At 39.2% G+C, this 26,144-nt stretch overlaps 1 protein-coding gene across 4 annotated transcripts in view; it reads left to right on the top strand.

The window, feature by feature from the left end:
• The first annotated feature begins 10,951 nt into the window (after nt 1–10,951).
• The window catches only part of Kmt2e (lysine methyltransferase 2E (inactive)), a 71,461-nt gene continuing 56,268 nt past the window's right edge, over nt 10,952–26,144 (top strand). For 3 of the 4 annotated variants that reach the window (XM_034518827.3, XM_034518826.3, XM_034518823.3), the window contains exon 1: nt 10,952–11,096. The gene's annotated coding sequence lies outside the window, so the exon portion shown is untranslated. Of the gene's footprint in view, nt 11,097–23,328; nt 23,402–26,144 lie in introns of all 4 variants that reach the window. The other variant, XM_034518825.3, reaches the window with a different exon arrangement.

Below are 26,144 nucleotides of genomic sequence, written 5' to 3'. Positions count from 1 at the left end.
TACACAGCATGTTCCAAGCCAACCAAGGCCTCTATATAGTGAGACCCTGTCTCAAAAACAAAAACAAAGGGCTGCAGAGATCTGTAACTGAGCAGTTTAAAGAGCACACTGTTATCTCAGAAGATAGTTCTGAGGTTTCATTCCCAGTACCCCTATCAGATGGTTCATAAACCTTTTAACTCCCAAGTCCAGGGGATCCAATACCTTTTGCTTCCCTGGGCACCCACCCTCACAAGGACATACCACCCCCCACACACATACATGTGATTCCTATTGTCCCTACCTACAGGGACTAGCCTTTGAAGCACTTTGTAAGGTCCTGGGTTCTATTGGCAACACATCATGTATATACTATATTGCTATGTATGTATATAAGATCTTTGGGTGTGATGGTATGTGCTTGTAATCTCAGCATTCTAGAGACAGAGGCAAATGGTTCAATGCAAGTTCTGGGCCATGGGTGCATAGCACAGCAAGACCCCCGCCTTAAAAAAGAGAGAGAGAGAGAGAGAGAGAGAGAGAGAGAGAGAGAGAGAGAGAGAATATGCCTTTAATCCTAGCACTTTGGAGGCATAGGAAGGTAGATCTCTGAGTTCAAGGCCAGCCTGGTCTACACAGAGAAACCCTGTCTCAAAAAAACAAACCAACCCTCCTCCCCCATATGTGTGTATATGTGTACCATATATATTGACCAAGGCTGGGAATAAAGATGTGTACCACCACAACCGGCCCCATGATACCTTTCTTTTTAAAGCTGTGAAATGAATCGTGACACGGAATTGGAGATTAGTGTTAAAGCTTTAACGTTTTTGTTTTTAAGATTTCGTTATTTCATGTGGATGAGTGTTTTGCCTGTACGTGCACCACATGCATGCCTGGGGTCTCTGAAGGTCAGCAGGGGACTTGGATCCTGTGGGACTGGAGTTAACTTACGGTTATAAGTTGCCATGTGGGTGCTCTGAAATAAACCCAGGTCTTCTGCAAAAATAAGTGCTACTAACCAGTAAGCTATCTTCCTGCCCTCTTAGATGTTCTTATTAAATGTCAGGACTCCTGAAAGCTGGGGGTGAGTTGAGTGCAATGTAACATTTCCTGGTAACTTGTAGCAAACATCAACACTTCCAACAGTCAATATAAAACTCACGACTGTGCTGTAGAAGGGAAACACTCCAGTCTCAGGGAGTTTATTGTCAGTCAGCATCAAACATAACTTGAATTGTATGTTCTCAATTCCTGTTACTACCATCTAGTATTGGGACATAGGCATGCACTATAATGCCTAGCTTTTTAGGTGAGTACTGGGTTGCTCACACAGCAAGCACTTCTTAGTGTGCCAGCTCCTTAGCCCCTACGTAAGCATTTTAATAAAACACTTCATTCCATTTATCTGTGTCCTACTTAGCTTTAATTATCAACTTGACACAGTACAGTCTGGAGTTACCGAAGTGGACCTTAACTGAGGGACTGTCTGCAGAGGATCATTTTGTTAATTCGTACAGGATGGCTCAGTACAATTCCCTGGGCAAGATGGCTCTTCAGTGTATGAAAGCTAGTTAAGCACAGGCCTCAAAGAATCAGCAAGCATCATCATTCCTCCATTGTTTCTGCTTAAAGTCCTGACTTCCCTCAATGATGGTGTGTGACTGTTAGCTGAAATAAACCCTTTCCTCCCCACTAAGCTGCTGTTGGCTACTGTTTTATTACCAACCAAAAGTAATCTAGAACATAGTAACTACATAGAACAGAACCCATGAAGAGGATTTAACCATGTATTCAGACATGTCAAAGATTCCTAGCAAAACCAAGACATGGAGTAGGAATCGAAAGGGTCTTTAATTTGGGAGGAACAATTCTAACTTGTGAAGAAACTATCAGGGTACTAATTGCTACTAATAAATAAGACAATTATATAAGTCAACAGTCTGAATGTTATGACTAATAAGTACCCTGTTCTTATATAAGCAATTTCCCCCCAAGCAGCTCAAAGCCTTCTCATCTACAACACCTTCCTTGATTAGTATCAACTATCAAAAATAAGATTAATTCCTCCTTAATTGCTGCAAAGTTCACAAGCAATCAAAGTATGCCCTTACAATATCAAAACCATCCTAAAACAAACAAGGAAAAGAGCTGGAGATACAAGGCAAGGATGGAAGAAAGAGGCTGGACAAGATAACGTGGAGGGTTACGATGCCAGCACTTAACCTGCCTATGTAATGAGAACTTCACTCAACCAAAACTTTCCCTGTTTGCTCTACAGAAGACCTGTAAGACACCAAGGTGGAATGGCTCATACCTTTAATGCCAGCACGCAGGAAGCAGAGGCAGGCGATCTCTGAGTTTGAGACCAGTGAGTTCCAGGATAGCCAGGAGTATACAGAGAAACCCCGTCTCCATCCCACAACAAAAAGCCTATAAACCTGTACATTTATTTGAATGTTCTAGAGCCTCAAATTTAATAAGTCAGCTGGTATGATTGTAATCACCGAGTTCTAAAATAACCATTTTTATAGCTGTTATCTCTCTTGCCAGGTGTGGCGCATACCTTTTAATTCCAACATTCAGGCCACAAGTACCTTTACCCAATGAGCTCTTTTGTCTACCCCATAAAACCCTTTAATAATAGAATGAATAAAGATCAGTTAAAAAAAAAAAAAACAGTTGAGATTTATTTTCTGATCCAGCATAACACTTATGGTAAGCTCTGGCTTTTGCTAAATATAGGTTTGTCTGTTACGTAGATGCTTAGGATGGAATTTAAGATGCCAGAGCTCATGTACGTTGTGAGACTGGCCTGTAACTGATGGTCCTCCTGTCTTAGCCTCCTGAGTGTGAGGAATACACCCATACACCACACAGCATTCCAGGCTCGTGTTTACTTTTAATCTCCCCTTTATGCACACCTACTAAGACAACTGTGCTAGGAAATGAAATACCTTGTCTTTTTCCTAACCTTTATTTTAAACTTGAAAAAAAAAAAAAAAAAAAAAAAAGATTAGGAATGAAATCTGTAACCTAGCACATAGGCTGTCCTGTTTTCTATTTGGATTAGAATGTATTTTGAAGTCCAGGCCTAGCTTTTCACTCATTACTCAAGACTGAGGTTCTAGTCAGCCATTTTGCAATTTGAAACTATGTAACATGAGAAAGGAGTCAGTTTCTACTATCATGACTGAGAGCCCTAAAGTGAGGTAGAAATGGAGATTGGGGGCAGAGCACTTGTACTTAGATATCCTTGGAGCTGAGCCCCAGCAGGGCAAGACCAAAAAGGTACCTTCTTCAATTCTTTTCACTCTTTTGCTCTTAAGACGGCCAAAGTGGGTCCACAGAGACATAACTGAAAACACCTATTGGACAGGTATGATCGTATGCCTAGACACTTACCATGTTACTGGGCATCATACAAATCAGAGATTAATAATTTTTGATGCCGGTTTCTGAAATGATTATCATAGATTTGTTATAGAATTAAAAAAAAAAAAAAAACTCCAACAAAATAATTTGATGTCTCAAGTTTCATCTGATGAGCTCTAAGCTAACCACAGCCCTAGTAATAAAGACTAACCTTGAAGAACAGGTTCTTTCTTGACCTAACAGTTCAATAAAGTATGTCAGAAACACAGCAGGAGCTTGACATATGACATTGTGTGTAATATATATATATGTATATATAATATTAATAAATATTAATATTATATATGATAAAGGGGTATAGTCCATAAAAAAAATGTAATATAAATGGACAAGGTTTATACACTTTGCCTAGAAGTTTAGTTGCTAAGTTCTGACCTAGCACCTAAGACTTCAAATACTATAGCTTGGTGTTGTGTCACATAAATGCCTGGTGCCTGGAGAGATCAGAAGGCACCCAATCCACTGAAACTAGTCTTGCATATGGTTGTGACCCACAAGTGGGTACAGGGAATTGAACCCAGGTCATCTGCAAGAGCAGTTAAGTGTTCTTAACCAGTGAGCCATCTCTCTAGTCTGCTTTCTACTATCTTAAGGGCATTAAGAGTCAGTTTAGTTAAAGGTAAGTAAACTCTTTTCTGTTCTGGACTCCAAGTCTTCAGACTGATTTAAACTCAGTGGTGAAGCACTTGCCTATATATTGTGAAAAATGGTTCTCAATCTCAGCACTCCAAGAAAAAAAAAATTCATCCTAACCACATAAAGAGGAAATGATAAACACTGGTGAAATCAGGAAGGCAGGCATTGAAATCACTATCTGCCAGCTTGGATAAACATATCATTTAATTGAGATAGAACATATGCAGAAACAGATCCCACCATTGGGAGATGGGTTGAGAGAAATCGCAGTCGTAGTTACAGATTTCTAAGATGGCTTTTAAAAACAAAATAATCATCAATAACCTGGGGTGGCTCACTTTGCTAAAAACAAAACAAAAACAAAAAACAAAAAACAACAAAAAAAAAAAACAAAAAAACCCCAAAACAAAAACCCACCCCCAACAAAGAAACAATCAAACAACCCCCAAATTTCATTACAAGTTCTTACTTTAAATCATCTTTTCTTTAGCTTTGTTATTGTTTGCAACATAGCAAATCATTCATAAGGAAATGCAAATGGCAGAAAAACTGAGCTAACAGACATAAGAACGGAAGAAAATGGCAAAACATTTAGATAGGAAGGTTCCAAGTTCTAATTACTAAGTAGCTTAGTTTTAAGTCAACCTAGGAATTGAACTATCTGTTAGCTGAAATCAGGGCCGTAGCACCCATTCTCCTCAGGAATGCAGAAACAATAGAAAGGAAAATCACAAGATAGCTTTGACTCTAATATCACTGTATTTGGGAAAGAACTCAAAAGATTGGCATCAGCACAAGACACCCCAAGACCAAGTAAGTTCTCAGCACAAAATTGATTTTCCCCACAGAGGGACAGAGGCAGGGGAATAAGAGACAAAGACAGGAGATAGTGGACAAAGGAAAAAGAGAAAAGAACAAGGGAGGGGGAAGGGGTGGGGACAGGACACCACAATGACTGCCTCAGGAAAGAGACAAGTGGCCCATAAACAAATGGCAGTTTATAAAGATAAAAGAGAAAATTTGTGTTAGGAGGAGTTAATGTTGATTGGGCAGGCATGTTTAAAAGAACTTGGTGTAATCAAAAGTTTTTATCGGGAAGAGGAGAGGATATAGGGGAGAAGGGCAAGGCCTGCCAGAGCCATGTTTAACCACGCTTGGGCTGAATAGAGCCCCTTCAAGAACAAAGACTATTAAAATCACTAGTTTTAGGAATACATTTCTGGAATTACTAAAACAATTTGGGTTGAGCTGTATAAAACAGTATTCACTTTACTATATAAAAACTGCTACATACAAACGTCATTGGGGATAGAGATAGCTTAGCTGGTAAAGTATGTGCCATGTTTAATAAGGACCTGAATTGGAAACTTGGAACCAGGGTATGTGGGGTGTTGGCTTGTAACCCCACATCTGGGGAGGGAGGCAGGCTGATTACTGGGGCGAGGCCAGCCAGCCCAGCCTAATTGTTTTATGGAGAAGGAAGCCATCTCAAAAATGTAAAAAGTGGATGCAACTGAGGAATGATGCCTGATTGTCATGGACTCTGTACATCTGCAATCATACTTACATGGCTCTTCTACATACACAACATATAAACATACATAAAGAAAATTATGTTCTGAAACAGTATTTACACTAAATAAGAAAAAACAATCAAGATTCAAACATTCTAGAATTATATATAATATATAAACTTCATAATTTAACATTAATGGCAAAACAGACATGTAAGGAAAATGCCATGAAATGCAAAACCAGAAAACAATTCAACCGCAAACTCTAATAGGACAAATACTGACCAACTTGGTACATTTAGAAATTTTATTTGAAGTACTGTTCTTTCTTCAAGTAAGCAAAAGACCTCCAACGAGTATTATTCCTCACAAACTGTTTAAGGATATAAAGTTCACAGTTTATACTAGATATTAAGGAATCACCCTTCCTCTTTTTTAACTGCATATAGTTAACTTATTACATATATGCTTAACTTAAACATATTAAACTTTAGGGTCACAATAATAAGGTATTAGTTCACCTAAAAAATAATTTCAGAGAACTATGAGGTCTCTATGCTTTTGTCATGTTCCTATTTTGCTTCATTTAGTGAAAAGTATAATACTGGTTTTTGCAGATGAAATTCCATTCTGAGAAATACAAAAATGGTCTAAACATTAGACAATACAGAGATTAGAGAATTCACTTTTTGGCTAGCAGCATGCAGGAAACTTTCATTAAAAAAAAAAAAATGGATTCAAGTTACCTACAATCTATTTAGAATCTTCAGAGTCCTATCTACAAATATGGAGCTGAGTGTTGCTACCATTAAAACGCATTAGCCAGGAACAGGCAGGTAACATCAAAATCATTTCTTGAAGAGAAATTCAATAGACAATGTGCATATTTACCTGTAAATATGTTAAATTGTTTGAGACAGGATCTCATGTAGCTCAAGCTGGCCTTGAACTTGTGACTTTTCTGACTGTATCCCCTAAGTGTTATAACTACAGGCACCTTGTCACCAAGCCCAATAAACCATCTTACTTGTCTATTAAATGATTTCAGCCCCATCATTTTCAGATATGAATCTTTACATCCTTCTGTATTTTCAAAGGGACACTAAGTGTGAGGAGTATGGATGGGTGAAATCGGGAATTTCAAATAAAGACCAGGCCTAAGTTAAAGTGGACCGCCATCTCACTCTGGGTGTCTCATGTATTTTGTAAATGTGTCAGAGTAGTACACGTATTATAAGCCTAAAGCTCTGGAACAGACAATGAGTAACCAATATTCAATATTATTATTATTATTTTTTTTCGAGACAGGCTTTCTCTGTGTAGCCCTGGCTGTCCTGGAACTCACTCTGTAGACCAGGCTGGCCTGGAACTCAGAAATCCACCTGCCTCTGCCTCCCAAGTGCTGGGATTAAAGGCGTGCGCCACCACAGCCTGGCCACATTAAGGTAGCATAACCCATCCATTTAAACTGCTCATTTTTACATTCTACTAGTACATTTGTAATTTACATTCTACTAGTACATTGTTCTTATTAAATATAGAGGACAGAAACTGTCCTCTATATTTAATAAGAACATCCAAGAATAGTTTTCCTTCTTAGCCTTTTGCAAAAATTATCTCTGGCATGGCTGTCAGCTGTTGCCAGCCCTGCTGGCCTACCGTTATCTTTTCCTCTCACCTAAACTCTGGTCAAAATAGCCTTTTGAAAAATTGGAGAGCCAGTATTTTTAGTTTATATTCCATTATGACAGTGTTTAATCTCTAAAGGAGCACACGTACACACAAACTCTTCTCAATTGTCTATCAGTGGGCCTGCTCAATAACATGAACAATGGCCCTAAGCCTTTGAGAGAAGTTTTAAAAGGCATGGAGGAGGCTAAAGCTGTGTTATCTCTGAGTGGGAAGGGCTACTCCAGACAGCGGAACAGATGCACAGGTATATTTTGAGATGATAAGTACTTCAACAAATTTGTTGTGTAAGCCCAGTTAAGATTACAAGTGAAGAAGAGAACAATTTAAATAAAAATAAAGGTTGTGTACTATCTTTTTGAGATTACTAGAAAAGAAAGTTCTTATGATTAAGAAAGCAGCTCGGAGTGCTCATGAATGCAGAAACCCTAGCCCCTGCAGCTGTGACAACAATCTACAACCTTGGAGCTAGAGCGATAATAGACGTGAGTATTACAGAAGACCCACAAGTGACAGAGCTTCTATGATAAATGAGAATTCCAAGGTGGTGTCAGGGTCTCATGCAGTCCAGGCTGACCCCACAACTAACACACTGTGCAGAGAAGGATGGCCGCGAAGAAATATTAAGAGTTTATGAATTTCATGGAGTCAACAACTGGAAGGAATTTGGAAGCATACAAAGGATTCATTTCCATCCGCATAAAAAAATGGCCTCTTTTCCTTATTAAGACAAATTGCTTCATATTTAGTTCTTTTTCTAAGAAAAAAATGATGTAAGGATAAAGGAGCAAGGGAATTTACAGAGAAACAAAGAAGGTTAGTCCACAATTATACAAAATGTCCATTTTAATAGATAAGCAGGAACAAAAAGCTTTGAATTTGTTAAAATTCCTTGTAACACATAACTACATTTAAAATTCTGTTTCTTTTAGCTCATTCACATTGTTACTTAATAACAACAAAATATCTACAAGGAATGCTACAAACCAAATCTTGATTTCCAACTACAAAGAGACAACCGCTAAAAATAAACATAAATTAACATAACTATGGCCCAGGTTAAAGTAGTTTCTAGGCCCAGTAGGCACTCATTTTCTCTCAGTACCAAATACAGTGTTTTGTGGAAATAGTACCCAGGCAGAGCCTGTAATCCTAGCAATAGGAGGTCGGGCTCTCCTAACTCCCAAGCTCTCCTAGGCTATTAAATAGCAAAACCCATTCGAACCCTCATTCCCATCCCTAAGTCCCACTGAAAATACGTTTTATGCCATTACAAATGTGCTTTACAGACGCAGGACCGAGAGACTTTAACGAATATTTGCCAGAAGCATTTGTAATTCCATGTTTTATTTTTGAAAGGACGACAAAATGCAACGAGAAGTATTGAAAATGACCTTTCAGTTTCATACAGAAAATACCAGTAGCTGGTATTCTCTATTACTAAGAATACTTATATTTAAAAAGGCAACCCTCACCAATAAGATTAAACTCTCTCACAGGATTTACAGACAGGGTGGGTATGAACACAAAGAATATAAGGAGAAGACCGTTTGACAGGGCCCTTACATTCAGACTATGATACAGTCCTAAACGGCTTGTCTGCTCTAGGAAACTCAAGTGTTCCTGGGTGTTATTCACTTGCTTTCAAACTCTGAGTATGCTGTATTCTTCTATTCAGACTCGAAAAACTTGGTGTTTTGTCTGAAATAATCAACTCTCCTAGCCGTGGTGCCTTCCGAGCCTGTCCTCGTTACTCATACCAGTGACACTCAGGGCCTCCTAGCTGGCTTACAGGAGGGAACCGCCACCTTATGTAAGCACACTTTGCAAGGAGAAAGGCAGATAAGAAAACAGGGCGTCAAACCTTCTCCTCCACCGGCGGCTGGCACTCCCCGAAAGGAGTGTCCTTTCGGGGGCTTCCCCCCACCCGGGAGGCGCAGCTGTTCTGCTGCCGGGGGGAGGGGAAGCGCTTTCAAACAGTCATCTCTTCCTCTTCGGGCAGCCAGCGCCGACCGCATCACCATCTCCTCCGCCCAAACCCGGTCCCTTCCCCCGCCCTGCCTGGGTCCCGGCCAAACCCCACAGGAATGCAGCCGGTCACATGCGCTGCGGCGGCGGTGGACGTGCCTCTCCCCCCGCGCCCCAAGGAGACCCAGCGCCATCTTGCCCTGACGCAGTTACAAAAGTCACAGGAGAAAAAGCGCCTCCACTGCCGCACCAGCGCCCCAAAGTCTCGCAGAGGCCGAGCCAGGGCCCTCACCTCGCGCAGGGAGAGGAGCAAATGGTCGGGGAAGAGCCTTGCGACTTCCTTCCGCACTGCTTGGGTTCCACAGAAGACGCGGCGACAACGATCACCGTCATCACTTCTCCCTCTCTGCCTTTGCAACAGCCTCCCCCGACGACTCTGGCCCCACCCGCTGCTGCAGCATGAGGTCATCGCCAGCCAATCCCTACGCGCCCGACAGAAATCGCCAGGCGCCGATTGGCTGCCGACACCGCCTCTGCCTCTCCCCACTTCTCTTACGGAGCACCCAAGGTCGTGCAGTGGGCCAAGAAGACGGAAACCGCCATTTGGGGGGGAAGGCCCCAAAAGCCAGATCCGTAATCGCTGTGTGATTTTAGTGGGGAAACCTGTTTTATTCCTTGGCCTCCCCTTTCCACTTCGAGAAACCAGCTCTGCCCCTCCCTCGTTTAATCACCGCTACACAAACGAACTCCCGCTCCCCTCCCAGCACACTGTCCCGCGGCGGGGAATCCTTCCCCGGTGCTAAGAAGTATAGGAGGCGGCGGCGGCAACTGCACCGGCAGCGGCAACGGCAGCTTTTACCCCATACACGGTGGCAGGGAGGCGGCGCTGACGATGGCTGCAATTTTTTCTGCGGCTTCTCCCCCCGACCTCTTCCGTTTCTTGATCCTCCATCGAGACGGCGCCGGACTCGGCAGCTCCGCTTTTATCCGGTGCCCGGAGCCTGCGCACTGGAGCCTCCTCGGCCACTAGTGGGCGTCGAGTGACAGTCCGACCGGGTTCACCCTGCGCTGGCAGGCCAGGCCGGGGGGAGGGGGCTGCCGGGGCTGAGGCTGCTTGGGGGTAGGAGCAAGTGCATCACCGTAGTAAGTGATGGGAGGGGGGTCGTCCCCATCCCTGCTGTCATCCTACCCATTAGTGGCATCCTCAGGCTCACCTACAGCCAGGCTGGAGGGCTATTCGGGGACCATGGGTAACGAGCCAAGCCCACCAGCTAGCGAGACCTCCCCAACCGTCGGCGAATGGATGAATGCACCTGTTGTGAAAAAGACGGAGCGTCTGGCCAGCTCGCGGCCTCTAGCGTGACGTCTCCACGCCTCGGCGGAGAGGCCGCGTCGGGCCGCAGCCCATAACCAAGATGGCGGCGAGTAGCTTCGTCCCCTCCCCCCTGCCCCTGCGGAGCGGGGCGGGCGGGCCCCGTGCGCTTGCCGCCGCCGCCGCCGCCGCCGCTGCCGCCGCCGCCGCCGCCGCCGCCGCCGTCGTCGTCGCCATTTTCCCAGAGCGAGAGGCAGTGACACTGAGCGGGCGCAGGGGGCCGAGTCGGAGATCGAGCCTGAGTTCGGGAGCGGCAGCAGAGGAAGCATAGACACTCGGAGCAGCCTCAGCGTCTCCTCAGCATTTCTGCCGTGGCCCGCAGTGCCCGACTCCTGGGTTCCCACTGAAGACGCTGCGCGCTGCTGCTTGGGGAGGGGGTGTGGAGCCGGTTCTGCGACCGCAGTGGCTGTCTTCGGGGGTCGACCGAGCACCGAGGAGTGGAGAACCTCGCCCGGGGTCGAGCCGATAACAGGGTTCGGGTGTCTGGTGTGTGACCATCACAGGTCAGTGCCTGTCGTGTCTACGGGTGTCTTGGGGTCCGCGGTGGGGGGACTTAGGGCTCCAGGGAGGGGGTCGCTGTCCTTCGGAAGCCGGGCGTCCACATTGAACCCCAGGCTCCTTTGCTAGGGCCAGACGTCGCTTGTGGAAATGGAGTTCGTCCTTTCTCCTGCCTGTCCCTGGCACAGGAGCATTATGGCGGGTTTTGGGGTAGTGGAAGGGGAAATTGGCAGTTAAACCCCCTTGAGAGTGGGAGTTAGGGAGGGGGCGCCCTCCTCCCTGGTAGCGGATTCAGGCCTCCGGGGTGAGGAAGGAGGCTTGTGACTGGTAGGGCTTGTATCGGAGAGGTCCCGCGAGCTGCCAGCTCTCCCTCTCCTCTAGCTGCATCTTGTTCGGGTGCAGAGAGAAGACGTTTAGGCCCCATTTTCTTCTTCCTGCCCTTGTTCTCTGCCACTCGATGGCATAATGTTCTCTTAAATGGGAAAGGGATTAAAAGAACGCCTTGGGCATCTCTCTTTGTAGGAGAGAGACCGCTCCTCATCTTCTCCGGAGAGGGTAAACCCGCCCCTAAGGTGGTCACCCCAGTCAGTACCTAGCCTTCCCAGTCTCCTCCCCCGCTCTTATTGCTTTACTGCCGTCCTTTACTGTGCCAGAGCCTTAGAATCCACAATATGGCTCATTTCAGGAAAGCTTATTTTGACCGAAGGATTGGCAGCGACGCGGTGGCAGCAGACAGAGATGAGAAACAAACGGTTCCCTGTGCTAAACGGGGGAGGAGGGAGAGAAAAAAACAATCCTGGGTGCTTGCCTCACTGGCTTTAGTTCCGCCTAGATCCGCCCTATCTAGACTGTCTTTCAAGGATGATCACATTTAAAGTCAAAGAGAAATCACTGGAGTTAGTCCTAGAGTAAATTCTGTGTTGCTTATTTCATTCATCCTTTAGAGATGTGGATAATATGTATGTGTTTGGAGTTCTGGAGACCTTGGAGAAGAATTAAGTGAGATTCATTCAGCTCTAGGTTGAAGATAGCAATACCTAATTGGGAAACAGTCTCCCTTTCCCTTTAATTTCTGAGATGGAGAGTAAAAACTGTAATTTCCCTCTTTTGTCCTTTACAGATTCTAAAAATGGCGGCCCCAGGCTGATGTTGTGGTAATCTAATCAGCTCGGGTCCTCCACACCCCATGCAGTGCGTTTGTCTGCAGTGTATTACAAGCTTATTATGTTTACATAAAAAAGATTGGGCTTGCCCTCCCTCCTTCGACAAGCCATTTACAAAAATTCGTCAATTTTATTGCAAATTACAGTGCTGTATTTTAGTTGATTAATTTTACTGGTTTTTCTTAAGAGGCAAATAAAACAACACCATTTTTTACAAAAAAATAAAGACATTTGGCCTTGGAAATGTCATGGTCAGGGGGCTTTTAAACATTAAAAATCTATTAGATACAGATATAGTTTGTGTTGGCCTTAAATCACCCATTTTAACTAATATGTCAAAGTAAAATGTTTTGTTTAGTAGCCCATTTTGCATGATTGGGAATTTTTATCTTCAGGTAAACATTTCCTATACAGCTCTTAACTAATTTTGCTTATTTTGGCTCTTGTATTCTGTTTTGGAGTAAATTTTAGGGAGCTGTACAAACAGACCTAAACCTGTTAATTGCTACTTGCTGGATATAAGAATTCTTTTCTTCCCGTTTTTATGTTTGCCTCTGTTTTCTCCTGTATTTAAAGCTTTAATAATTTCCAGTTGGTTGTATATTTGGTAAGGTGACACCCCGTGCTTTGCTGCCTCTTAAATTTGTCTAATTGCATACTATCATCATTATGTAAGTTAAAAAATAAGGCTTTGGTTTTCATCCTTCTCCCATGCCCATTTGCCTATTGGATTGGGGGACTTGTTTTAATAGACCTTAAATAAAAGCATTACCAAAATAGGGTCTTGAATCCATTTTATGCCATCCTTAAAATCTTAAGGATGAATCTGAGATAGAAAATTAAATGTCAGGTGTCATTCAGATGTACTTTTAAAAGTGTGATTGATTACAATTTATTTGCATACTGGGAGGGGTATCTTTTTTCAGGGTTGAAGTAAATAGCAAGGTATGAGTGGGCCATTAATGGGGTTTAATAACCATTCTGATTGTGTAGCAACTGAAAGATGAGTGCTTTTCAATCTAGAAGTACTTCAAAAGGTTGGAGAGCACACATTCTTTCACAAGTCTTTCTCCACTGTATAAACCGTAGAGCAGGTTTTACTTCATATTGTGCTAATATGCACTAGCTGATGTTAAGGTACATTCTATAAAATAATTGTAGAAATAATGGGACTAGGTAATTTTACGTACCAGTGAGTTTCATCTTTGAAAAGTAATCAGCTATACAACCTTCAAATCTTTGAAATATTATATAATGAAATGTTGGTGGGTAGTGGGAGAGTTTCTTTAGGAATTTGGAGTCACTTATTTAGGTAACACTCTTGATTATGTGAGTCTAAACCCTAGACACAATGCATGGGCTCCATGGTTAAGATTTGTGATTTTGAACAAGGTTAGTACTCCTAACTTGATGGTTGGTATTTGAACTTCCTATCTCGTGCATGAAATTACTGTTTTATAAATTTATGTAGCAAGAAGAGGGAACATTGTCTATACATACATTGGGTTGGTTGTCTTTATATTGATACTGGTCAGGTCTAGACCAAAATAATTGGCTAACTTGGTTTCACATAAACCAAGTATCAAGTTAGAGGTTTTTTTTTTTTTTTTTTTTTTTAGCCTCCTGTTGGGTTTTGTTTCTCTTTTTGTTTTGAATTCTGTAAAATAAGGAGTAATTTTGAGTGTTTGTTTTATCTTAAGTATATACTTTATAAACAGCACACCTCCATTGTACAAGTTATGATGGAGGAGGCAAATTTATTAACAGGTTATGTGTGATTTCTTTTCCCATCGAATTTTGAAGCATTTGGACTCTTAGGAGGAAACTAACAGTCTTTGTTCCTAAGGATAGCTAAGTTTGATCAATTACATGCTTATCTGTGTATGTGGATTTATAGAAAACCTGTGATTGGAGAGTAAAATTACTTATTAAAAATTTATGTTTAGAGACTGCAATTTGATGGATGATACTTGATTTTTGTTGTCATTACAAAGTATCTTTTTGATCTCCTTTTGAATTGAGAACTTTTGCCCATTTCCATTTCTGTCAACTCTATAGTCACAGTGGCAGTAATATCTGTTAGTGGCTATGGGGAGCAGTGATGCTCCTGTGACTCTAACTTGTCCTCACCTATTCTGTTCAGAGAAGCTTCACTTATATACCTTATTGATGAGGGCAACTATTATTTCTGAAATTAGTATTTTAATTTATAAGAGTATTATACTCATTTTTGAGTATTAATCTCTTAAACCTACAGGTTTATTTTTAAAGATGTATGAGAAAGTTCTAAAAGCTCTGCTATTCTGGAAACTGCTGCTGAAACATGTACTACTATGGTGATACTTAAATGTAAAAAAAATTGTTTTTGCTTAGTTATGAAGTAATTATGAAATTTACATTTATATAAAACATTTTCTATGTTAAATTTTATCTTCTCAAATTTTATATATTCTTTTAAATAACAATGGAATTTGAAGGTTTATCAGAACTAATTATGGAATATTAGCATTAGTAGTATGCAGTTTTCTGAAAAGATGGTATATTAGTAAAAACATTTTAAAGTATAATAGCTTTTATTTCTAAAAGGTTTTTTCTTAGCAGATGATAGATGCTGTTTTATATGTTGAATTTAAAGCTTTTTTAAAAAGTGAACATGTACTTCAAAATAAGATAATCAGGAACTTTCTGGTTATGTCTGAAAACAAATGCTAAGTACATGTGTTTTTTGAGAATTATTTTTACTTTATGGCAAAATACATTTTTTAGTTACTGCCTCAATAAAAGGAAGACTGTATCCACTTCAAACATTGCTGTGTGAATATTATTAGCTTTGGGCAGAGTTCAAGAATCTGAGTGACTCTTTTGTTATGAAGAAATATAGGAAGGAGCCTTATTTCTTTAATGCCAAACTGATTGTTTTTTGTTAATTAAATATTTAATATGAAAAAGCAGTATTTGTGGTTGAAATTGGTTTGCACTGTTAGAAGTAGATAATATTAACTAAAGATTAACCTAGTGCTATTAAGCTGTAAATATGTTATAGAGAACATATTATGAGGCAAAGAAATTGTTATTCTTGTAAACCTACAGGCTAAGTACTAAATTAAGAATCAAATGGTGGTGATCCAGATTAAGATCTTATTTGTATCATTAAGCATATGAAAATTTTTATTAATGTTTAGTGTCTATGATGCTTTTTAAATAAGAATCAGAAAATCCTTGTTAAAATTCACTTGATACAAAATCAGTTGTTTTTCCCTCTTGGTTAATTTATTGTAGATAGTTTAAGAAAGCCATTTTTTTTTTTATTTTTTTTTTATTGTTGGATGAAATTTACAGCTTTACTGGAAATCTCATTTTGTTATTTATCCAAAGTGTTTAAAGTCTTAATTTTTGAGGCAGGGTCCCATATATCTCAGACTGGTCCAAACATGCTATATGTAGGATGACCTTGAACTTGTGATTATTTTGCCTCCACTATTAAATGATTGGATTACAGCTGTGCACCACCAGACCTAGTTGATCTGTTAGGGTTAGAATCTAGGGCTTCACATGTGCTAAGCAAGCATTCTGCTCACTAGGCTATACATCATCAGACCCAAGTGCTTTTAATTTGTAGATAATGACTTGCAATATATTGATTTAATTAGTAAATAATCAGCTACTTATCTAACATTTTAAGTATTGTGAGTTTTGTTTTTTTGTTTGTTTGTTTGGTTTTTTTTAGTTCTTAAAAATGAAGTGTGAAATCTGAGTGTAAAAAAATGAGAACCAAGGGATGGGAAAAGGGTAATTGAGTCCATGAAAACAGAACAGGAACTGTTGGAGGGGAAAGAATGAGGCAGAGAAGGGCAGAAGGACTGGGGAAGAGTGCAAGGAGTTAGAACAAAGTGTATGAACATGGAATGAAACACATTATGCTGGATTTACATATAAAGAGCTAATTAAAAAGTAATAAAATAAAAGAGGGTTGGGGCTGCAGCTCACTGTCTTTCACCAATGAGCTCTCAGTCCCCAGTTCAGTCCCCAGCCCTGGTCCCTGCACTCCCCCAGAAACAATCTTACTCATTTCTCTTATATTTTTACAACCGGAGAAGAAAAGCAATTCCTAGTAACTCCTAGATTGCTTAATATAGAATTAATCCAAAAGAAGGGGCACTTTCAGTCCTGAAGTTTATTATTGAGAAAGAATATTGAGTAATCGATCTGTATCAATGCCAGCATGGTTGTGGTACTTAAGGTCTGAGCCTTAAGGACAGAAGGCTAAGATATGACAGTGGAATTTAGTTTGTTTTGATTTATAGCACTTGTAAAATAATTTTTTAAATTTATTTTTAAAATTTTTAAGGTGATTTTGTAAAGTTTATATTTTGGACTGTGTGTGCGCATGCGTGCACACACATTGTATATGATTGAGGGCATGTATGTGTCTTAGCATGCTTGTGGAGGTCAAAGGACAACTTTTAGGAGTTGGTTCTTTCAGGACTCAAATTTGTGCAGTATTTACCTGCAGAGCCAGCTATATTGATGGTTGATGTACCCTGTAAGATAATTTTTTTTTCTCTTTTTCTTTTTTCTTCTCTCCTCTCCTCTCCTCTCCTCTCCTCTCCTCTCCTCTCCTCTCCTCTCCCCTCCCCTCCCCTCCCCTCCCCTCCCCTCCCCTCCCCCCTCTCTCTCTCTCTCTTTCTTTTCTTTTCTTTCTTTCTTTCTTTCTTTCTTTCTTTCTTTCTTTCTTTCTTTCTTTCTTTCTAGCATCTATTAGTCCTGGCTGTCATGAAACTTGCTATGTAGATCAAGTTGGCCTTCACTGTAAGATAATTTTTGAGTTCATATAATTATGTTGTTAAAACATTTTATCTGCAAACATTTTTAAAATTTTATGTTTTTAGATATTTTATTGTATTTTTAAAAAAATTAAATTGTTACTATTTTAAGGTAGAGTCTCTCTATGTAGCCCTAGCTGTTCTGGAACTCACTGTGTACACTTCAGAGATCTCTTTGTTTCTGCCTCCTGAATGCCAGGGTTAGAGCACCACCATGCCCAGCTAATTTATTTATTTTTATACGGGGTCTTGTTATATTGCCCTTGTCTGGCTTGGAGCTTGTTAGTTAGACCTTCCTATCCCCATCTCTGCGTCTGTTTCTGAGTGCTGAGAGGAAAGGCATATGCCACCATGCCCTTTTACAATGTAAATGTTACTTCACTCTTAAAATTATGGTTATAAGTTATTTTAAACTTACTTGATTTAGGTTCAAAGGGTTCTGACTTTTTCTCACTGGTTTAAAAATGAAATGAACAAATGGTTTCTGTGTTCTGTTGTAATAACCACCACTATTTGGGATAGTATCATGAAATCAAAACATAGCTTTTTTTTCTATTTTTTTAATTAAAAATAGTTTTTTTTGTCATGCAATGTATTCTGATACAGATTTGATTCCTCTCCCCGCCCCCCTCCCCCATAGGTTCATGGAAAAAGGAGAATAGATCTAGGAAAATTCCCTCTTCTAATAGGTTTGTTTTCTTTTTTACACACTAATAAATGCAACTTGCTTATGAGTTTTTATAGGTATCTGAAATGACATAAGATTTGAAGGGTCTTAATGTGACTAACTTCAATGATTGGAACTATGCTTTAGTAGCCATGAATTGATAAGAGTTTGAGGTTGGTTGAATACATATATAATACTCATTCAGAAAATAAGATTATTTTATTTGAAATTATTCTTTGCTGCTTCTTTTAGAACCAAGATTCTTGATTGGTTTATTTGACACAGCCTGTGTTGTTAAGCCTCCACCTAACATTGTTGAAGGCTAGACAGCAGATGAATTTTAATAGCTCCTCTTTTCTTGGCACTAAGTATACAGAGATAAGTAAGCTTGTCTTACCTTGAGGAAGCCCAGGAAGCCCACAGTTTATTTCTACCTCTCGTTAAGGCTATTATTTTAGGTTTGACTTTCTTGCAAGAGACAGATACCAACTAAAAGTAGCTTAAGTAAAGGATTTGTTATATAAAGAACTCTTAGGATTTATTTATTTGAAATCTAGTTGGTTTCACAGAGTAGCACGGTTTTATGGAGTCTTCAGTCTTCATCTTGCTTCTTGTTACTAGTTAGCTGTGCTTGGTTAAGGGGGTGGTGGCAGGGAAGGTATTTACGATGTGGTGGGAGGAGGTTTGTTGGATGGAGAACAACAGGAAGGTATCTATAATATAACCTCAAATACTTGCTTTTCTTACTATATTTTTAAATTAGAAAACAAAATAATGGGTTGTCTTACGTGTTCATGCATATTTGCCATTGCACTTGGCTCGTTTGCTGCTTTCTATTCCCCATCTCAAAGGTGCTTTTTTGGGGGTGGGGGTGGGGAGGGAGGCAAAGTTCAAAGGTGCTTGGCAGTACCTCCAGAACTAAATAATTGATATTTCAAACTGATGGCTCCTCTTTTTATTTAGAAAATGCAAATTGCCCTGGTACACACATGTGCTAGTACACTTGAACCAGAAGCATATACAAACTAACTAAATATGCAAAGAAATACTTGTACTCCATGTGCACATGTTGAAGAATGGTTTCAAAGGCAAGATTTTTTTTTCTGAAGATGTAGATTATTTGTCTATTATTCTGAAAATGTGGAGTATTAGTATGCACAGGGCTCTGGATTCAGTTCCAGCATTACATAAACTAGCTGTGGTTTTTTTGTTTTTTTTTTAAAGACAACTTTTATTTTTTCTTGTTTATTATTACACATTACATTGTCAAAAGGACCATGCTGGCCTTTAGCTTGGAGCAGCTGTCCTGCTTCTGCTTGGATTATAGGGGTATGTTACTGTGCATAGCTGATAGCATTTCTCTCTTTCTTTCTTTCTTCCTCTCTTCCTTCCTTCCTTCCTTTCTTTTTTTTTTTTCTTTGAAACAAGGTTTTAGTAGCCTGGGTTGACTTTGAACTTGCTGTGTAACGAACCATGATCTTGAACTTCTGCTCTTCCTGCCTATACCTCCCAAGTGCTGGGACTATAAGTATGTGATATCACACACACATGTGGTATTGGAGATCAAAACCCAGTGTTTTTTGTATGTTGGGCACTAACAACTGAGGTACATCCTGCTCTAATTTTATCACATTTTGAAATAATGGTATAGTTGTCATAATCTGGGGAAGGGCATGCTTAACACTAAGGATTTCTTCCATTCTTTAGAACAAGGCTTGTTGATTCTTAGAAATTACTCAGGTGATGATGATGGATAACTATGAAGGCTAAGGAAGAATTTTATTTATATTTTTGTGGTATGGATTGAAGCCCAAGTGGTGTGGCTAAGTGACTCACTGTAATAGAAGACTGAAGAAAGAAGGATTATCAGGAACTGAGAGCATTGAATCCCGATTTTTAAAAATGGAATGAAAGAAAGAAAAACCAAAAACTAAAAAACAAAGTAGATATGGTGGTACTGGGGAGACAGGGGCAGGCAAATGTCTGTGAATTTGAGGGCAGCCTGGTCTACATAGAGTTCCAGGACAGAGAGAACTACAAAGAGAGACCATGCCTCAAAAATAAGTAGATTAATAAATAAATTACTCAAAGAATGGAAGGAAGTATGTGTAAAAGGAAATTGCACTTTGAGGGTTTGGTTTGTAAAATGATGAGTTATTTCAGTGGAATATATTCTATAGAAGATTGGGGATAGAAAACCAGACGAAATAAATGGTTGCTGATTTCACGGTTGAGATTCGTGTTGGAGTGAGCTGAGCCTTCATTCAGAAACAGCTCCATCAGTAGCGCTTCTTTGTGGCAGGTTGGTTGTGTTAGCAACACTGAGTTCATATTTGTCTAGTGCTTACAAGGATGAGAGGAGCGAAGGAAGTTGTGGTTTAGTTAACTTAACTGGATATTTTAGCCACCAGATTCCAGACTTTGAGGGCAAATACATACAAATCTCAGTTTTTTTTTTTTTTTTTTTTTTTGGTTTTTCGAGACAGGGTTTCTCTGTGTCCTGGCTGTCCTGGAACTCACTCTGTAGACCAGGCTGGCCTCGAACTCAGAAATCCGCCTGTCTCTGCCTCCCAAGTGCTGGGATTAAAGGCATGTGCCACCACCGCCCGGCCAGTTTTTTTTTTTTTTTTTAATATGAGGTAAAGTTAATGATTTAATTGGGAAAACTACATATCTCATAGGTGTTTCAAGAATAATGTGACAAAATATAAACTGGTCATTCAGAAATATAAGTAATATACACATTGAGAAGCTAAGAAGGTTGAGAATATTGTGTGAAACAGGTTTCATAACTGGAATAGTCTTCTGAAATAATAAAATAATATTGTTAGAAACTGCCTTCAGGAGATTGAGCCTGCTACATGCCCCCATATAGTTTTGCGGCACACATTTTTAAGTTTGAAAGTGGAGAAGGCTCAAAAGTTTCTGAAAGTTTTGTATTGTCTTTATTAAGGGGGGGGGGGAGAAAAACAACTATAAAGGAGAACTTTGGAAAATTAGCAGAATGATTGCCAGAAAACCAAACAAACCCAAAACAACAAACAAAAACAAAAAAACAACCCTGGTATTCCCAAAGGATTTATATATTAGAATATTATTAGTAGTATTAATAGTATGGTGTCAGGGTAGCCTGATAGATTATCAAGTAACTTGACTGAGCTGTGTGTGCTCTCGCGCGTGAGAGTGTGTGTGTGTGTGTGTGTGTATGTATGTATGTATGTATGTATGTATGTATCCAAGTTGCCTGTGGAAGTCAGAAGAGTCCAGTTGTGTCCAGTTGACTGGATTTACAGGGAGTTGTGAGTTACTTGAGTGATCTCTAGGAATTGAACTTTGGTTCTCTGCAAGATGAGCAAGTGCCACTCCAAACTATCTGTTTAACCTCTTCTTGTATTTTAACTGCATCGGGAGGATGTAAAGATAACTGGACATTCTCCCACCATCCTTTTTTAGCCACAGAGATAAGAAAACAAGGCACAGATGGTTACTATCTGCATTAACAGACAGCAGTCTTTTTTTGTAGCCCAGTACTGAAATTATAGGCATTCGATACCCCTGTTTTATGTGATGTTTTATGTGACCAAACCTTCTTTGTATTAGGCAAGTACTCTATTGAGCTACATACAGGCCCAGACCCAGCTTTTTGCTAAAACCAAAAGTTTCCACCACTTTGCCCTTGACATAAACTTAAAAGCAGCTTCAGTCTTCCAGTTTTTAAAAAATTAATTAATAAAGTATCCACTTTAACAGAACTCTTCAGGTTGATACTGGCAAACGCTACAAAAAATATAGAAGATTAAAACGTTTTCATTTTAGAATCTAAACTTTTACTTATATATTTCTGTCTTTTTTATATATTAGAATCTAATATATTCTAATATTAGAATATATTAATTCTAATATTAATATTAGATATTATTTAATATCTAATATTAATTCTAATTCTAATATTTATATATTAGAATCTAAACTTTTACTTATATATTTCTGTTTTTTTCTTGCCTGATGGAGCTCAGAGAAGGTGTTGGATCCTTGGTACTAGTATTAACAGGCAGTTGTGAGATGCTTGCTGTGGATGCTGGGAGCTGAAGTTAGGATCTCAGAAAGAGCAGAGAGGCATCTTAGCCACTGACTCATCTCTCCAGCCCTCCTCTTTTTTTTAACTAAAATTTTAATTTCAAGATAACTATAGATTCTATAAGTAGTTGTAAAAAAGGATACAGAGAGATTTCCTTTCTCCTTTAAGGACATTGCTAACATTTTAACATCAGTGGTAACATCTTGCAAAATTGTGATATAGTGTGACAACCAGAATACTAACCCTAACATAATACAGCCAGAATACTGATGTTTACGTAGCACCCGTTTGATCTCGAGTCCTCATTTTACTTGTACTCCTTTGTTGTATGTGTTTTTTACTACATATGTGGGTAACTTTTTCTACCATAACTGTTACAGAAAAATTCTATCACAAGGATGCTTGGTATTTTCCTCTTATGTAATTGTGCCCACTTCTCTCCTCCCCCTACGTATCTGTTCTCCATGTCTATAATATATTATTTTAAGAATGTTACATAAATGAAAATTCACAGTATGTAATCTTTTGGAACTGAATTTCAAATTTTATTTTAAGATTTAGTTATGTGTTGAGGGTGGGGCCTCAGTTTTGCACGTGTATGTGGGTGACCAAAGAGACCAGAGATGTCAGCTCCCTCTGGAAGCTCTAGTTATAGACAGCTGTGACATAGGTGGTGAAGGCTAAACTCTCGTCCTTATAAATATGTGCTTTTAACAGCTGACCCATGCAGTTCTCTCCTTAGATAGGGTCCCACTCTATACTTCATGCTAACTTTGAATTCAAGAAAATCCTTTTGTCTCAGCCTTCTGAGTGCTGAAATTACGGGTCTGAGTTACCATGTCTAGAAGTAAGATTGACTTTTTAAAAACTTAGTATAATCCCCTTGAGATTCTTCTATCTTGATGCATATGTGTTTCAATAATTTCAATTGCCTTGTATTGCTGAAAATGTCCAGCTAAATGTTTTCTTTACATTTGGAAGCTATGTCATAGAGTATGCAGTTTCAGATTTTTTACCCTTGTCTTTCCCCAGCCCCCTTGAACTCAGTATGTAGTCAAGGATGACCTTAAACTTTGGATCGGTTTGATTACAATAAAGGAATGCATTACCAGTCCTGGTTTAAGTGATGGTGGAGGTCAAGCCTGGGAACACCTTTCTGCTAGGCAAGCACTCTGCTGAGCTAGAGCCTCAGCCCTTTGCTCTTTGGCATAACCTTAAAAGCAGCCCCCTTGGTCTCGCCATGTTTTCCACTAGACTATTTTGTGGGCGTGGGCGTTTTGTTCTTACTCTTATTTTGTTTTGGTTTATAAGTGATTTCACAGTTTCTTTTATTTGTCATTTAATTATTATCTTTGCTTGTGCTGATATTCGTTTGTATTTAAAAATAAGAATGAACTTGTTTTTGTAAGTTTTGCTGCTTTCTTTGTGTGACGGTTAAGTCAGAAGTACCTAGAACATATACCATTTAACATTAGCTCAACACTCCTATGTTCACTTGGTTTCTAGGTCTATTCTGGATAGCAGGTTTTGTGAAGACATTTATTCTTTCTTGGACCTCAGATTTCCCAGACATCTCATGGTATTTCCTTTTATATTATTCTTTATCAGCTGCTATTTATTCTCCATGTATTTTGTACATATTTGACTGGCCAGTTGGTTGATGCCAAGTTTTTTAACTCATACCTGAAAGTTTGGAATGTTTGGATTGTGTTGAAATTCTTTATTTCTCTTTTATACCTGTGATAAAATGATTTCTTACTACATTGATCTCCCTCCCTTTTTTCCCTCTCTTGTCTGTCTCTCTTTTCTCTGGCACTTTTGATTGATTCCAGAGCCTTGCACAGGTTAGGTAGATGGTCTCTCTCATTGAACCATACATTTTTGGCTTTTTGTATTTCAAGACAAAGTCTCTTTACTATGTAATTCAAGCAGGTTTTGAATTCCCTGTGTAGTCCAAACTGACCTTAAATTTATGGTCCTCTTGCCTTGGTTTCCTCTCTACTGAGATTATTATTATACTCCAGTGTGTGTGTTTGTGTGTGTGTGTGTGTGTGTGTGTGTGTATTCCCCATTTTAGCCTGGAACTTGGAGTAGTTCTGCCTCAGCTTCTCAGCTTCTTGCATGCTGGGATTACCCATGTAAGACATCATACCAAATTTTCATTCTGAAAAAGTGATAGTGAGATAGTTACATTTCATAGTCTCATGATAACATGTGACTGAATTGCTGAGATCTTCCCTTCAGAAAGAAGCTAGAGGTCCAGAGTTCTCTTTCATGTGTTTTTACATGTTTTTATCCTGAACATGAGTGTTTTTAGAGAGATGCAGTTCTAGGTATGTCATGTGGCTTTTGCAGCTCTTCTGTATAGGGTGATAGTTCATTTGGTTCATGAGGCTAGAGCTGCAGTTCCATCCAACCTTCTCTAATTCTTTCACTAGTCTGTAGAACACCATTGTATTCCAGACACAGCAAGAGGAGCACAGATGGAAACCATTGCTTGAAAGAGGCAAATTACAAGCTTGGTATTACTATTTGTTTATTTTCATTGCTATTTAGAACAGATCAGGTGTATTTAGCAAAGATTGTATATTTATATTTAAAATAACTCACTATTAATTATAAATCAAATACATCATTTTAGATTAGAAATGTTACTCCACTAAATTAAAATTACGCATAGTGGCTTGATTTCTGCTTTCCACTTCTTGACTCTGGTAAACAGTTGGACATTGCTAGCTTTTTTGCTCATAAAATGTTATAATTTATTGTGCTACTTAATAACTGCAGCATTGTAAAGTAACTCTAATAAGGTCTTAGGTATAGAAAAGAAGGTAGAACAATACATTCTTCTGTTCAGTTGGCTTTTGTTGTCTTGAGAGTCTTCAACTGTGAAACGAGAAAACACAGGTGGTCTTATTTTCAGGGTTTTAGAAGAGTCTCTTTAAATGAGAATGAGTGTTTGTCTATGCATGTTTTTTGATGGAATAAGAAGAGCAGTTCTTGTTTGTGGTTATCAGTTGTTTCTTATTTGAAATGCTTGTGACCAGAAATCTTCCACATTTTGAATATTTTTAGATTTGCAATATTTACAAATTGCTATAATCGAGAAAATTTTAAAATTTGAATATATTTTATAGCATTTTAGATTTTTAAAGTTAGGAATGATAGCCTGTACTTACACTATATTCATTATGTCATATTCTTCCCAGAACTCTGATTTTAAATCCCTATTTTGTAAACAAGGAATCTGATACTAGACAGGCTAAATGACCTGCTTAGTCTCACACATCAAGTAACTGGTAGAGGAAGGCACCAAAGTTTTGATTTTAATGTAATTGCCTATTGGATCTGTTATTGATATTGTTTTAAGCTGGGCATCACTTGATGTGTCCCCTATAGTTTCCCAACTGTAGGCAGGTCAGACCTTAGGCTCAAGTAGAGAATCCTATAGCGTTTGCTAGTGCCATATCTCGTTATCTTTATATTACAATAATTTGAAATCAGGTAGGTTTCTTCCAGTTACACATGATTTAAAAATCTGGACCAGTTTTTGTGTAAAATTCAAACTAATCACTTTTTCCCCTCAGAATTTACATAATCTGGCATGAAAATGAGAGTAGGTATGCTGAAGGTTTTTGGAAAACTTTAAAGGGAAGTGTCAGAAGTGCTGTTAGAGGACAGACTCTTTCTGTTTCTCAGGTATGACATTACAAGAACAAGGAAAACCTAACTGCTCTTCCGTAGTTTATCAGATTGTCTGTTTTGTTCTTAACTTGAATCATGTCATTATTTAACAGACTTTGAGTAGATATTTCATAAATAATACATGTAACAAGTACAGTTGAGTGAATTTAGATTAGAAAATTTGACGTCAAAGCTCAGAATCTTTTACTTATTCTTGTAAATTCGTATTTTTTTTAAAGACACTGTTTTCTCTACTAATTAATCATATTGAGTAACCTAGTCTTTCTTAGGTTGTTTAGTTTTGTGCCTTTGAGGTAAAATGGAGACACCTGCCTTGGATTTTTTTTTTTTTTCTTTTTTGAGACAGGTATCTAAATTACATAACTCTGGCTGACCAGAACTTGCATATAGACCAGCCTGGCCTGGAACTCACAGAGATCCTCCTGCCTCTGCTTCCTGAGTGCTGGGATTAAAAGTGTGTGCCACCATGCCCAGCTTTCTACGTTGGAATTCTGATTAAATAAACTATTCATATAGAAAGTTAATTTGGTGCATAGTGCTCAATTTGTAAATATATTGTTAGACCACTACCAAAAAGACTTGGTTTTGGATACTTGTACCATAAGAAATTCCATTTT

The sequence above is a fragment of the Arvicanthis niloticus genome, chromosome 15, assembly GCF_011762505.2.
Source record: "Arvicanthis niloticus isolate mArvNil1 chromosome 15, mArvNil1.pat.X, whole genome shotgun sequence".
Lineage (NCBI taxonomy): Eukaryota > Metazoa > Chordata > Mammalia > Rodentia > Muridae > Arvicanthis > Arvicanthis niloticus.
Note: the sequence above shows the minus strand (reverse complement) of the source record. Positions and strands in the feature narration are given on the sequence as shown.